This window comes from Nematolebias whitei, chromosome 1, assembly GCF_014905685.2.
Source record: "Nematolebias whitei isolate Nwh7 chromosome 1, NemWhi1, whole genome shotgun sequence".
NCBI lineage: Eukaryota > Metazoa > Chordata > Actinopteri > Cyprinodontiformes > Rivulidae > Nematolebias > Nematolebias whitei.
Window position 1 is genome coordinate 51,706,688 of NC_056498.1, and position 14,948 is coordinate 51,721,635.

Here is a 14,948-nt window from a genome sequence, read left to right on the forward strand (position 1 = left end):
TAGGGCTGGACGATATGGCCAAAACTTTTATCACGATATATTCCTTAATTTCGGTTGAATAACGATATAATTCCGATATCGATATAAACAATATAAAAGCCTCAGAAAAACTGTACAAACTGTACAAATAAATTAATGTTCACCTTCTAAACGTTGGGACATGTTGGCTCAGACTTTTATTGTGCTTCATCTTCTGACTCTCAGCATCTTCTATCGAGTGAAAACGTGGAACAAGTTAGACGTGCTCCCACCGCTAGTTGGAACGACTCTTCGGCACATTTTGCAGCACACTGTCTGAAACATGCAGTTTATCGCATCTTAGATAGCCGAACCACTTCTGCATCGCCAAATTAGTCTTTCCTCTCATCTCAATTATGTCACCTGCTTTCTCTTCGCTTGTGAATGCTTGTTCAGTCACATGCTGATGGTCATGGGCACTCATTTTGAAGTGAAAACTCAACGTGCGTTGGAGATTAGCCTAGCCTGCTATCGCTAACACCTTCTGGACTCGAGCTCTGTGTGTGGTGTACGTCACCACGCACTTACGTGGTTGTGTTGTGGCTTTTTCTGTTCGGGTTGAAACAGCCGAAATACATCAGTGAAACGCTGTAATCATAGCGTAATGTATATCAAAATATCGAACAAGTGCTTAAAACTCATCATTGTTATTGAATAAAACTATATTGTGATATATATCGATATCGAATTATTGTCCAGCCTTACTCTAAGCCAGTGGTGCCCAGTCGTGGTCCTTGAGGGCCACTGTCCTGCATGTTTTAGTGTTTGCCTGCTCTCCCTTAGGTCTTCAAATCCTGCAGAAGTTTGTTGTCTCTCATTCATTCAAATCAGGTGTGTCAAAGCAGAGAAATATCTAAAACATGCAGCATTGTGGTCCTCGAGGCCCAGGAACCATGCACCCCTTCTCCAAGAACTAACACTGTCATTGTTTAACACAAGATGACTTCGATTTAAGACTTTGGCATGAAAAACTGCAGGCAACATGCATTCCTTCAAGGAATGCTTTTTTCTTGATTTAGGCAGCAGCTGGTGACTACTAGTTGTAGTATGAAGTTGAATATGTTGGACATAAGTCTTGTCACACACATCAAGCCTAAATAAAACAATCCCAATAAAAGTCCTAAAACAACGAAGCTCTACTTCAAAGCACTTGTAACAAAGGTTCACCTGAAGTGAGCTGTGTTGCCACACTTTGCACGAGTCAGATGTGCTGCAGCTTCTCCTCAACTCTGTGTTCAACTCTAAATCTGATGCGTTCACTGTCCCAGCCTTTTAACAAATACTGAATATATGGCTCAAAGCAATGTCAAACACACGGTGCAAACCTGCTGAGTCAGCAAAGAGAGCAAAACTGAGTTCAGTTCCCCACACGTCCTTTTTAAGGCGTCTCTGTGGGCTGCCATTGATGATGCTACAGTAGATGATACTGATAGATGAGCACTGAGCTGGCTGGAAACAGTCATTTATATTCAGCAGTTTTAGCGTTGGTCTTTTTTTCATTACCTTTTCTTTTTTTTCTTTTTTTTTACATTTAGCGTTGTGTTCAAAGCATAGAGGGCCAAGGGAAGGGCACTCACAGAAGGAGAGCGCTGTTAGTTTCTCAGAAGAAGCCTTCCCAGGTCCTGCTCCATAAATAACAGATGCTGCTCAAGGAGGAACTCGCAGCAGTCTGAGATACTCTGTGCTGCCCTGAACGTTTGCTCAGAGACCGAGGAAAACGTACACTTTGATTACTGGTGACCAACATGTACTTTTTGTTCAACAAGTTATAGCAATAGTTGCGTAAGGTAAGTAAATGTACAGTACATTTAGAAAAACTTTGGAAAAATTAGAAGAGCATACTTCACAGCGAGTCATCCTCCTCCACCGCACTCTGTCCTCACTCCAACTACCTCCATGTCCTCTCTTACTGCATCCATATATCTCATCTTTGTCTCTTTCTTGGCAGCTGCATTTCTAACATTCGTCTACCAATATATCCCTCCTCTGGACATGTCCAAACCGTCTCAGTCTGGCCTCTCTAACTTTATCTCCCAGTTGTTCAACCTGTGCTGTACCTCTGATGATCTCATTCCACACCCAAGGAAAACCCCTCAACGCGTACAAAAAGACTAAAGGATGGCTATTATCCACAAGCTGTCAGATGACTAAACTCTGGATAAATAATACTGAACAACTGGCAATAACACTGCACCAAGCCACATCTGTGACAACTAGTATGACTACAGTAATATTAGCTTGTGACGGCTAATATGCTTATTATTTATAGCTGCTGCCCTATGTGGCTGTATCATGTATGAGACGGTATCTATGTATATACCTTACCATCATAATTCAATCTCAGTGTTACTACCTGTGCAATAACCTGTCACACAACCTGTGTAGTATGTTAATTATGTGCAATATATATATATATATATATATATATATATATATATATATATATATAATGTGCATTTTAGCTTATATTACTACCTTATACTTATTAATTTAAATTCATCCTGCTGCAGCGTTATATTCTACCATGTTGTTGTTTACGATCTCGCTTTAAGACATTGGAAATATTATCATAATTACTTTTTCACTTTTTGATACTTTATTTTTGTACCATTATTGCATGATTTTAGTATTTCTTGTTTGTTCTTTGATTATTTTAGCGAGTCAAATCGTTTCTTCTCATCCTAAGCATTTCATTGTACTGTTGACCTTGTGTATGAGAAATAAACACAACTTGAACTTGAACATCTTAATTTTCCTACGTGCGAATTGAAGGTGCACAGGTACGGCCAGTATGTGGCCAGTACAGGGCGATTAAAACAAACTGGTTGATTACTGTAATTACTGTCTGTCTGTAGCACCACTGATGGTACTCGGGATCTTTCTTGTGGTACTCTGATGAAATTTTGGCATCAGCAATTTACAGATTAAACAAGCTAAATACCTGGCATAATCTTAACTGCATACATAACTAAACAGAAGTAACCAAAAGGATCAGTATAGCGGATTATAATTTTGGCTCTTGTGAAAGCTGTAGCGAATGACAGTTAACCGATACATGGAAGTTTCTGTAGGGTCTGCAAGCAAGGAGAGGCTCAGGAAATATGATTCACGTTATCTTAAATTTGTTTTCGGTTACTTTGTGGATTAGGAATAGTGTTCACACTGTCCACCGCCGTTTCTAGATGACCTCACCCAAAGACGGCCCAGCTGAGGACGATGTGTGTAAAATAAAGATCTTACAAATTAGAGTTTGACGTGGGTGTAGATTGGTCACTTTGCTTGTTTATGTGTCAGACACTCTGTTCAAGATGTTTCAGTACATTCTTTTTAAACTCGTATAATTGAACTGATGGTTTCCTGTGCCCGCAGTGATGATGGTCTCAAACAACTTTGTACTTTCTGGAGTTTGAAAACGGTTAAACTGGCGAGATCTTGAACTGCAGAAAACAGTTCACCTGAAAGCAGACAGTTCGTCTAATGAACTTTTTGAACCGTCTCTTCTCTTCTTTTGTAGTCTAATGAGGTAGACTGTTTCTTTTTCACTTATTAATACATTTGTTTGTTGCTTTAGCCAAATAATGCTCCTAATTTCTCAGAAAAGGGCTAAAAAAAAAAAAAACATTCAGCATCACCAGTCACAATTAATAGCTACCTTGCATACTTTGAAATTTTACTTCGACATTTTCTTTGTTTGGGTTTTAGGACCAGTTTTTTCCTCAGTTGACATTTAATTAGTGCGTCCCCTGAGGTGAAAACTGTGCTTCATGTTGCCTTTTAAAATATTAAATACTTTGGAGTTGAAGTAGAACAGTGCCGATTGTCATCAACACTTTTTTAAATGAATAAATCGGGGGGAGCTTGTACTCGTGTAACCTCAGATTTATTTTTAATCAACAAATTTCAAATAATTTTCAAACTTCAGAGCTGCTTCTTCTTGCATGAAAGAGTTTTTCCCTTTTCTAAAGAGTTAGAGCTGCTGCTGTGGCTCTGTCACACAGGTCTTAAGGCATTAAGTTAATATAAAGTATCCTTGAATTGTGAATTAAAATCTTCACTTGTGGACACAAATCTTTTAAGTCGAGTTTAATCTTTTAGACTTGAAAAATGCATTTAGATTCTGTGGTGAAAGCTTCAATCTAAGGATAAAGGAAGTAAAACTGTTTCTACATTGATACATTGCACATCCTCCAAAGCACTAGGATTGTTTAAAACAGGGCTATTCAATTGGTGGCCCGGGGGCCAAATCAGGCCCATGGATGAACTCACCACCAATGGCTTCATTTTTAAATAAAACTAGATTTTAAACCACAAAAAATAACCTCACCTAATGACAATAACTGCTGGATGTCCGGCCCCTGAGCTCTTGACTTTCTGTAACTATGCCACCCTGAGCAATTATATCCCTGGTTTAAAAGAAATCTTACAACAGAAATCAAATCTGTTATTTGCCAAAACTGAAAATTGTCTAACATCTAGAAAAATAAACAGTTCAGTTACTGAATTAGCCCTTCAATTGCAATTATTTATTTTTTTCCAACCGAAGAAAATGAATTAAGTTGCCATTAATGCAGACTTTACAAGAAACATTTTTCAGCCTGTCTAAAGTAAACCTTTGGCTCAGGTTATCAATACAAGCATGTAAGAAGAGATAAGACGTTGAGCAGAATGAACAATGGAGCATTTAATGCCCTTGAGCTTCACAGGTGACCTCATCCTAATTCATGTAAGAAACGTGTTGTCATGAGATATTTATATACACAGACCCTTTCCAAAAATTACTATATCATGGGAAAGTTATTTAACTTCCATAATTCCATTCAAAAAGTTAATCTTTAACAGATGATAGATTCAGGATCCACAATTTAAACAATTTCAAGTATTTGTTTGTTATTTTTACATTATTTGGTCTTCCAGCTCAAGAAACTCATGAAAACAGGATCTCAAAATATTAGAATACTGTGAAGACATCAGCACAAACTACTTCTCAGTTTTTGCAGAAAAAAAAAAATTAGGATCACAACAAATCAATCAAAACATATTTTCAAAATTATATGTCAGTCTTCAATACTTGGTTGTGAATCTCTTTGCCTTAATCTCTGCCTCGATACGACGTGACATTGAGGCAATCAGCCTGTGGCATTGACTGGGAGTTATGGAAGCCCAGATTTCCTTGATGCTTGCTGCTGTCAGCTCTAAATTGTTGTTGGGTCTGGTGCCCCTCATTTTCCTCTTGAGAATCCCTCATAGATTCTCAATAGGGTTAAGGTCCGTCGAGTTGGCTGGCCAGTCAAGCACTGTGATGGCTTGGGCATCAAACCAGGTTTTGGTGCTTCTGGCGGCATGGGCAGGGGCCAGGTCCTGCTGGAAGATGCAATCTGCATCTCCATACAGATCCTCAGCAGAAGAAATCATGAAGTCCTCTAAAATATTCTGGTAGACTGTTGCGGTGACCTTGGATTTAAGAAAGCAGAGTTTATCAACACCTGCACAGGACATTGCACCCCAAATCATGACTGACTGTGGATATTTCACACTGGACCTCACCCTTCCTCACCCTTCTTCCTCCAAACCCTTGGACCTTGATTTCTGAATGAAAGGCACACTTTACTTTCATCAGAAAAGAGGGCCTTGGACCACTGGCCCTTCTTCTCCTTGGCCCAGCTGAGACGCTTCCTACGTTGGCTCAGGCTCAGAAGTAGCTTGACCCGAGGAACCCGACAGTTGTAGCCCATCTCCCAGATGCGTCTGAATGTGGTGGTTTTTGAAGCTGTGACTCGCCTCATTCCACTCTTTCTAGATCCATGCCAGATTCTGGAATCTTCTCTGTTTGATAATCCGCTGAAGCCCACGGTCATCTCTTTTGCTGGTGCATCTTCTCCAGCCACATTTTGCCCTTCCACTAAACTTTCCATTGATATGCTTGGACACAGCACTCTGTGAACAGCCAGCCTCCTTAGCTATGAACTTTTGTGGCTTACCCATCCTATGGAGGGCATCAATGATGGTCTTCTGGCCAGTTATGTCTGCAGTCTTCCTCATATTGAACCGAAATGAGACAATTGAACCAAACTGAAGCAATTTAATGACACATGGGGAAACCTGTGCAGGTGCTTTGAGTTTAATAGATGATTAGTGACACACTCCGTTTAAAACATTCATGCCCTGCAAAATTTGGTCTGATTTCTCCACAGTATTCTTTTATATATATATATATATATATATATATATATATATATATATATATATATATAGGCATATTTTTATTGCCAGAAATCCATATCTCACAGAAATATCCAGTCGCTCCAGCAGATTATACTTTGTCCAAACTTTTGCAAACACCCCTGACAGAATTAGACTATTTATGCATCCCCCCACCCACCAAAGTAGTTTAGAAAGGAGCAGAGTTGTTCCAGAGAGCAGATGGAGTTACTTTGTTCTTTATTCAAAACAGTTGCTTTATTCTCAGCTGAAATGAATGCATCTAGAAACAATGGTGGTTCTAAATGAATCTCAGCTTCAACTGTGTTTTGAAAAGAAAGATCTTTCATATTCTGACGTGCACACAGAAGACTCTTGGTGCACAGGTGGCGAGGAGAAAATGAAAGAAGGAAGCATAATAGGAATGGAATAAGGCTTACTCACTGTGGAAGATTGATGTGTGCTGCATGTGATGGACAAGATTCACAGACTTCCACATTTTCATGCTCCTTTGGCTTAATTAACATTTTTAAAAGACCCTGCACTTCTCTCCACAACTTACATAATCCAAGAGAGCGTGATTGGATTGTGACAAATCTGGAAAATCTTATTTTAGTTTCTTGTATTGTTGCCAAACTAAAACATGAACACAGATGTGTGGCTCAGTCCGATGGGTTCCAGCAAGAGTAATGGTGGTGTGCGCTGCACGTAGCAGCCACGCTGCCAAGAGCATTGCAGTAACTTACTGGAGGGCTGCCAGCTCTGTGTGGACGGGGTCATGGCATATGACGGGGTCATAGTATATTGTATATATGAGGAGAGTGTGGCCATTTATCCACAAGACCAGGGTCAGTGTGTTTATTGTGCATCTGGTTGTACAAAAAAAAACAAAATACAATTAAAGTTAATTTGAAGCTATTGTCCTGAGTGCTATAGGCTGAGTATTGTGTAACTGAAATTAATACTGAGACAAGCAGCTAGTGCCATCTGGTGTAGGAGCTGTCAAACAGGGTCTTACAGTGTCTGCAGACCCACCCCCACCCTCTTCACACACGCTCATACACACACCTATTGAATGCAATTCAAGTAAATATACACACGCTACGTATGCAAACATTGCTTTCAGCTTCTGAGCTGCTCTTATCTGCAAAGTGACCCGAGACGCCGCTCCTCAGCTGGATTGAGTCCTTCGTGAAGAGGCGCTCTATAAACGCTCGGTGGCCGAAGTCTGTCTGTTTTCTAATCACAGGCGTAAAAAACCTGCACTGCTGATTAATAATGCATGAAGTTCCAGTGCTGTTGGTCCCAAGGAGGCGTGTGTGCGTAGGAGGGGAGGGGTTGGAGGGAGTATGACTGTCTAACTGGCCCACATGTCAAGGAACAGATTCATCCGCAGTCGAGATCTTATCTGGTGGATTAGGCGGGGCCATGAGCTGGAATTAATTAATCAAAGCATGTTCCATTTCTCATAGGCAATTTATTGAAATGGAAAGGGAGATTAAGGGGGGGAATTACTTATATTTCGCTGTGACTGTTTTCAGATTTTGAGAGGCTAATCAGCGAGAAAGTTGTTTTCTTGATCCAATCTTCATGGAGGGCAGGGATCAGATTACTTTGGGTTTTCATGCTGTGCTCTGTCACGTATTTCCTGCACGTCTGCCTGGAGATTTCTTCTGGGGCATTCAAAGAGTGAGGCTGCAGGTTTTACATCCTTTAATGGCTTTTACTAGACAAGCAGCACGATCCAAAGAGGAGGCATCCATTTCTTTTGTTGCATAAGCTTGTCCTTTTTAATGAACACTGAGTGCCTGCCTAGGTGTGTGTTCGTGTGTGTGCGTGCCCTGGATATGGTTAGTGTGTATACAGTGAGTTGTGAGTGTCCTGGAGAAGCTGCAAGTGTGCTGTTCAATCGGGGAAGCTCCCAGGGGAAGACACAACTCGGCAAGATTTCCCGTTTGATTTTATTTTTTTCACACTTTAAGGAAATCTCTGATCCAAGAAGGATTCTGTCGAGATTTTAATAAAGCTCAAGTTCAAATGCAGCTACTGCCAGACTAACTTTGATATTATTCTGAACTTAATGCTTGACGATATGGCCAAAACTTTTATCACGATATATTTCTTAATTTCGGTCAATAACGATATAATTCGATATCAATATAAATAGGCCTGTCATGATAACAAATTTTACTGAGCAATTAATTGTCTCAGAAATTATTGCGATAAACGATAATATTGTTTGAAATTTGACAATAATTAGTAATTATTGTCAAATTTAAGCAGAAACATTTGTTCATTTGTTTTGCGTGTAGTACCTTTTTTCGACCACCGGATGGCAGTATAAGATGGCTTGAACCGAAGGATGGATAGTGAGGGAGCGAGCAGCATGTCTCTTTAAGAAAAATGGGAGGGAGGCCCCTTGACATGACATGAGCTGTCTCTTGTTCCTGTTTTTCGGTTTTCAAAATGGCGGACGCTCGGTGTGGTTTGAGCTCTTTAGCGTAGCATTTTTCTCACAAAGCTTTTCATAAAAAATCAGTAAACATGTTCTCAGCTTCTTTTTGCAGAGAAAAAACAAGTTTTTATACAAAGGCACGGCTTCAGCCGTGAATTTTGCAGCTTTGATAAGACGGAGGTTTTTTCCTTGAGGTCGGCCTGTTAGCTTAGCTCATAGCTTAGCTTCTCAGCTTAGCTGCTCTTAATGATCCAAAAATGCGACTTTGGATGGTTAAAACAGATTTTAAAGAGAAAGGGAGGGTTCAGTAAAGAGCACCGGAGTTGAGCCTTTTGTCATCCAGTGTCTTCAGTAGAAAGAGAGAGACACGAAGAAACGATAAAGCCGTTGAATGAAAATGTGGTCGATAATTTTAAATTATCATGTGAATAATTGATTTATTGTTTATCATGACAGGCCTAGATATAAAAAAATATAAAAGCCTCAGAAAAACTGTACAAACTATCCAAATAAATTAACGTTCACCTTTTGTTTGTATTTAGCCTTCAAAGAAATTTGAAATCACCATCAAACATCAAACTCTCAACTTTGTCAATATTAATAGTTTCATCTTTAAACAACAACATAACTCTAACCCCTGCAGCAAACATCTGCATTTTTGATACAGCTGGGGGGTGTTGTTTCAGGGACATGTTGGCTCAGACTTTAATCGTGCTTCATCTTCTGACTCTCAGAATATTCTATCGAGTGGAAACTCTTCAGATGGAACAAGTTCGATGTGTTCCCACCGCTAGTTGGAACGACTCACATTTTGCAGCACACTTTGATAGCCGAACCACTTCCACACCGCCAAATTAGTTTTTCCTCTCTTATGAATTATGTCCTCTGCTTTCTCTTCGCTTATGAAAGCTTGTTCAGTCACATTCTGACGGTCATGGTCACTCTTTTGAAGCGAAAACTTACCACTCATTGGAGCTTAGCTTAGCCTACTCTGCTACCGCTGACTCCTTCGAGCTGTGGTGTACGTCACCACGCACGGAAGTTGTTGTGCCGCAGCTTTTTCTGTCCGGGTTGAAACTGAAGCGGCCGCTTCAACTCGAACAGAAAAAGAAATGCGTCGGTGAAACGCTGTAATCATATCGAAATATCGAAAATGTGCTTAACTCATATCGCCGTTATTGAATAAAATTATATTGTGATATCGATATCGAATTATTGTCCAGCCCTAAACTAAAACAAAATATCAAGGTTTTGATGTATAAACTGGATAAAAGGTGTAAAAGTAACCAATTTAAAAAGAAACGTTAATGCCGCTGCCATTGGCTCGTTAGGATCTCCATCACAACCCCTCTGTGTTTCAGTGCTCAGACTAGCCATTAGCATCTCAATCCTGTTGAGCTAAAACTCCGCCCACTTGAGGTGGTCCAAAAAAGCTATCCACAACAGGTAAGATATTAATTGTTTGTAACTTTTCCTTTCAGATAACCCACTTGTTTCATGTTCTATGCTGAACCATGATGGCCCACCCTCAGAGCAGCTCTGCGAACAGTTTTTAGATGAGTGCCAGAGAAGAAGCAGGGAGGAGGAAAAGGGGGGGACCTGATAAATCTTGCAAATTTCTCCACATACATAATTCAGGCTTAAAAGAGAACAAGAATATTATTATGTAGCTGGAATTTGACACAACAAATAAAAATGCTTGCACATGCAGCAGGGGCGGTCGTGTTAATATGCAAAAGCGTGTGTGCTTGCACCGTGTAGGATTACGTGTCAGAGCCCGTCCTGCAGTGTCTACAGTAGAATGGCACGTCTTGGTGTGCGAGAGGGATGGATGTACACTGCAGCTCTCCGTCATGTCTTTATTTCGTGTTGCTGCATAACCGGAGAGCACGGAAGGACAGCCTGCATTGCTTTACAAATGCAGTTTTGTACACGATCAGATATTTGTCCAGAGAATTGTTTTTTTTTTTTTTTACTGCGATTTAATAAATATTTTAAACTCAAACGTGTGTTTTATTCACGTGAAATTTACAAAGGAACGGATGAAACGGGGGAAGTTGAAGCGCAGTGCAGATGATGCTTGATATAAGAGCAAAAACCAGAACGTCGAGGTTCAGTGTGAGCTGGATGGAGATGCAGGGAGGGAGGGCGAATTCAAGGGGCAACCCCCCTTTTGAGACGAGGGATTCCTTTACTGCAGTGATCAGCAGTCTCTCCTCTCCCCCCACCCTTTTAGTTCTCTGCTCTTAGTGCTCTAGTTTCATCATCTTCTTCTTTTTTTCTGTCATCCTGCCTCCATTTACCAGTGGGGTATGCTTGCTGCCATGTCAGTTACCCCCCCCCCCCCCCCCATCACACATACACGTCACGTTTCAGAATAAGGGATTTTCTGTTGCAGGGTACAGTACACGTAGCACATGCTTTCAAGCGCAAGCGCAGTCGTTACTCCCAGCGTTTTACTCCAACCTTCATTTATCTCCATCGCTCCCCTGCTGCTCACCAATTTATCCTCCTCCCCTTCCATCCATCCACACCCCCTTCTCTCTTCCAGCATCCATCCATCCGTCTCCGAAGCTCGCTTCTTTGTTTCTTCTCCCCCTATTAGCGGTGCGACATTGATTCCAAGGTTGCCGTGCTATTGACCGCTGCTGTTAAATATTTTAGGCAGCGTTTCAGTGGCAGTGTGCCGAGGGAGAGGAGGAGCTGGACGCTCTGCTCAGTCGCTCTCCAGCTACTGCTGACAAGCAGGCTGGCGAACAGACGGGCAGCCACACACGCATACACGAGCACCACCTGCACCCACACAGAGCTGCGTTCACATGTACATGCCACTCCACAGACGGGAGCGTTCATGTGCCCGGGTTGTGTTTGCACATGCTTCTGATGCAAATGTCAGGCTTGTGTGTGTGGCTGATGGTGAAGTTGTGGGTGTTACGGTGATGTTCACCACCCCCTGGCTTCAAACATCAGACGTTAATGAATGAGAAAAGCAGAGCTGGACTGGTCTCTGCAGACTGTGCAGTTATTTCAGATTAGCCAAAAGCTCTTTCTCAGCATGTCACCCGATCAGCAGCCTAATCACTGTTTGAGCTCTACTTGGGTACCGAGGGACGATTGGTGTTTATTTGAAGTATAAACACGCAGCAGTGGCCCTGCATCATGGATGGAGTGGTGAGCTTTTGGCTCACTATGTCCTCAGGTGTTTTAACTTGTTTTCATCATTCTGTGCTTCTTTTCTGTGGTAAGGTCTGGATATTACAACTGGTCCTTTTTTACCCTGTCAACACACACACACATTATAAAACAAGTATATGTATATTAAAGTCTTACTCACTCAAAGGACCAGTTTAAATTTTACTTATTGAAGCCTGTCATGCTTATATCAGTTAAAAGAGCATAGCAGACCAAATCAAGACATATTAATTGCAACTTGCATAACAAAGTGAACCCAGTCTGTGTGTATATGAACAAAAGAGACACTGGATTAATAAAATAGGCTTCAACACTGCAATAAAAGCACTCTGGATCACTTCCTTTGTTCCTTGACCACTTTGTACCCCAACGTGCATACAAACAGAGTCCCTGTAGGCAGGTTGGGTAAAAAGCGGTGAAAGAACAAAGTAAAGTTTCTCATTGGGTTACAATAGCTGGTGACCACGGGCAGTAAATTAAAATTACAATAAAATGAAAATAACTCAAAATAATCTCCAGACATTTTGCTGGTATCTCCAACTTGTCTCAAAGAAGACAAGAGAAGGCTCTTTTGCCTAGTTCCGTCCTCACTGAGGGAACACTGCAGGTAATAATGTCCTGAGAGCGCACGCTGTAGCTGCACTCACGCAGAGACATGTAGGAGGAGATGTATGAAGGCAGCAGACCAAGAAGTGATTTAAAGATGAAAATGTACCAGTGAGAGAGACTGAGTCAAGTTAATGATGACCAGTTAACCAGTGAATACAGGGTTCAATGGTGGGTGCGGTAGTTACAGCCAGTTATGAATCTTAGCGCACCGTGATAGACTCTCCTCTGACGGTAAACCTGTCCAGGTCTGAAAGTTGTGGTAAGTATTTAACAACTGGTCCAAATCCTCCTATCTTCATTTCAAAAGTTTTCTCCAGTAGATTAAATCATAAACATCAGAGCAGCTGCCAAGGTGAGTCCACAGCAGGTCAACAAAGGTATGATGTGGAGGTAGACGGGCAGTTAACTGATGGTCTAGAATACGGTTTTGTGAGTCGTACACACGAAAATAAGCCATGACTGTCAAGAACTGGTCGCTCATAGTTCAGCTGCATGGCTTGCTGGTCACTTGGTGACATGCTCAGAATTCAGTGACACTGCAACTGAAGATTTGTGTATATATATATATATATATATATATATATATATATATTTTTTTTTTTTTTTATTATAGTGACATTCTAGTGTAGTTTTTTTTTTTTTTTTTTTTTTTATAGGATAGAAAGAAAGAAAAGACAAAGTAAGACTCCAAAATATAAGAAATATATACAAATAGAGCACACGTCAAAACACCCGGCCACTGTCTGTTCACCTGCAAAGAACATGACAAAACACAGCAACAAAATACATATGTATAAAGAACTTAAAATATTCATGGCTTTGCAGTAAGTTTCCATAAATATATATACCCATACCTACGCCTATATACATACATACATACATACATACACATGAATATACACTCACATACATATCTATATATCTACATATAAAGCCTACATAAACATCCCTGCTTCTATTTGTGTGTGGTTGTGAGCATGCATAAGTGTATAAGGCTTCTCTAATAGAACATTTATTAGTAGATTTGTGTATATTTTTGCAAGATTGAGTCAAGTTGAGTCACCAACTAGTCTCCAAGAGTTACAACCTAGTGATACTGTACCCAACATCTATTGTAAACCACTGCATCAATATGACCCCCAAATTAACTGTTGGCCTCACCAATGATGCTCACATGTTTTAGTGGGTTCCTGCAGCTTTTGTTGTACAACTAACATTTTCATAACCTATCCAGTTCTTCTCCACTGAGCATAGTGCATCATTCCCAGTTGCTAACTAAACAGCACAATCGAAAGAGTGCCAAATGGTGAGGTCTGTTTTTTTATTTAGCATTTGTCCTGAAAAAGCCATCATTTAGTGATGATACCGTATCCACTTTTTTGTCATCTTTAGTGTAGCTGAATGCAGTGTACCAGTTGTATACAGATGTTTGAGTGTTGGAGGGAGGTACAGCACTCGAGCTGCCAGTTACGTATATACCACAAATCAAACAAAAGTGGTTTAATGGCCTCGTCTTAATGTGTTTAATTGGTTTAATCAAATATCTGATTTACATCCAGTTTGAGGATCTGATAGTTGTTCATCAACAGAAACCATCCTGTTTAAAACAACTGAATAGGATCTGAGTGAACATCAAAGTCAGTGAAGATGTATTTAATGACACTCGGAGCTTTGAAGTTATCGTTGCAAAAAGGAGCTAAAAATGGATAAATACTTACTATTATTTTATGGAGACATTATTCTGCACCTGCAAGGTAAAACATAGTCGTAATGTGTTGATCAAATGATGCAAACCTCACAAAATTCCACTTTATACATGTGGTTGTAATGCAGCAGAATAGGGAAAATGCCAGAGGGGGTGAATACACTCTCAAGGCTCTGCATGTTTCCGTTTGATGCTGGGATTACAAGTTGTCCCACTGCAGGGTTTCTCGCCAAACGCTGTTTTGCCATGAGAGCACGAGCAGATAAATGAGCGCGCACAAGCACGCCGCTCTCTTCTGAGATATTTTCCCGTTGTGGTTATAAGTTTAGAGCTGTGAGAGCTTTGAGAGTCAGCCGCTGCGGTCCGCCTCAGTCAGGCAGCACAGGTATATCGTAAATCTGATACTGCAACACAATTACTCTACTGTTGTATTGTTATGGTACAGAATGAGCGAGTGAGTGACGGAGGCCTGCTGGGAGCTTTGTGCCGTGCAGACGCGTCACTTTGAAAACCTTGTGGTAAAGATGTGTAGAAAATAAAGGAATGATAGATGTTTATTTCTTGTATCATCTCCTCCGTTGATCTTTTCAAACATTAGAAGATATGACGTCATCTTATGGCTCACCACAACATGTGACGAGCTGTGTAAGGTGAAACATATGCTGTGTACTGGTGTCACTCTTGTAGGTGATCCGGTTCCTGTATGGCCAAAGGAAGAGATCCAACAAAGTTCAGTCAGGTCACCTGGATGGTTTCTTTTTATGTTGAGAC

At 40.7% G+C, this 14,948-nt stretch overlaps 1 protein-coding gene across 2 annotated transcripts in view; it reads left to right on the plus strand.

Annotated features, from left to right (window-relative positions):
* The window catches only part of mcu (mitochondrial calcium uniporter), a 76,038-nt gene that overhangs the window by 53,348 nt on the left and 7,742 nt on the right, over positions 1 to 14,948 (plus strand). The window lies entirely within an intron of this gene.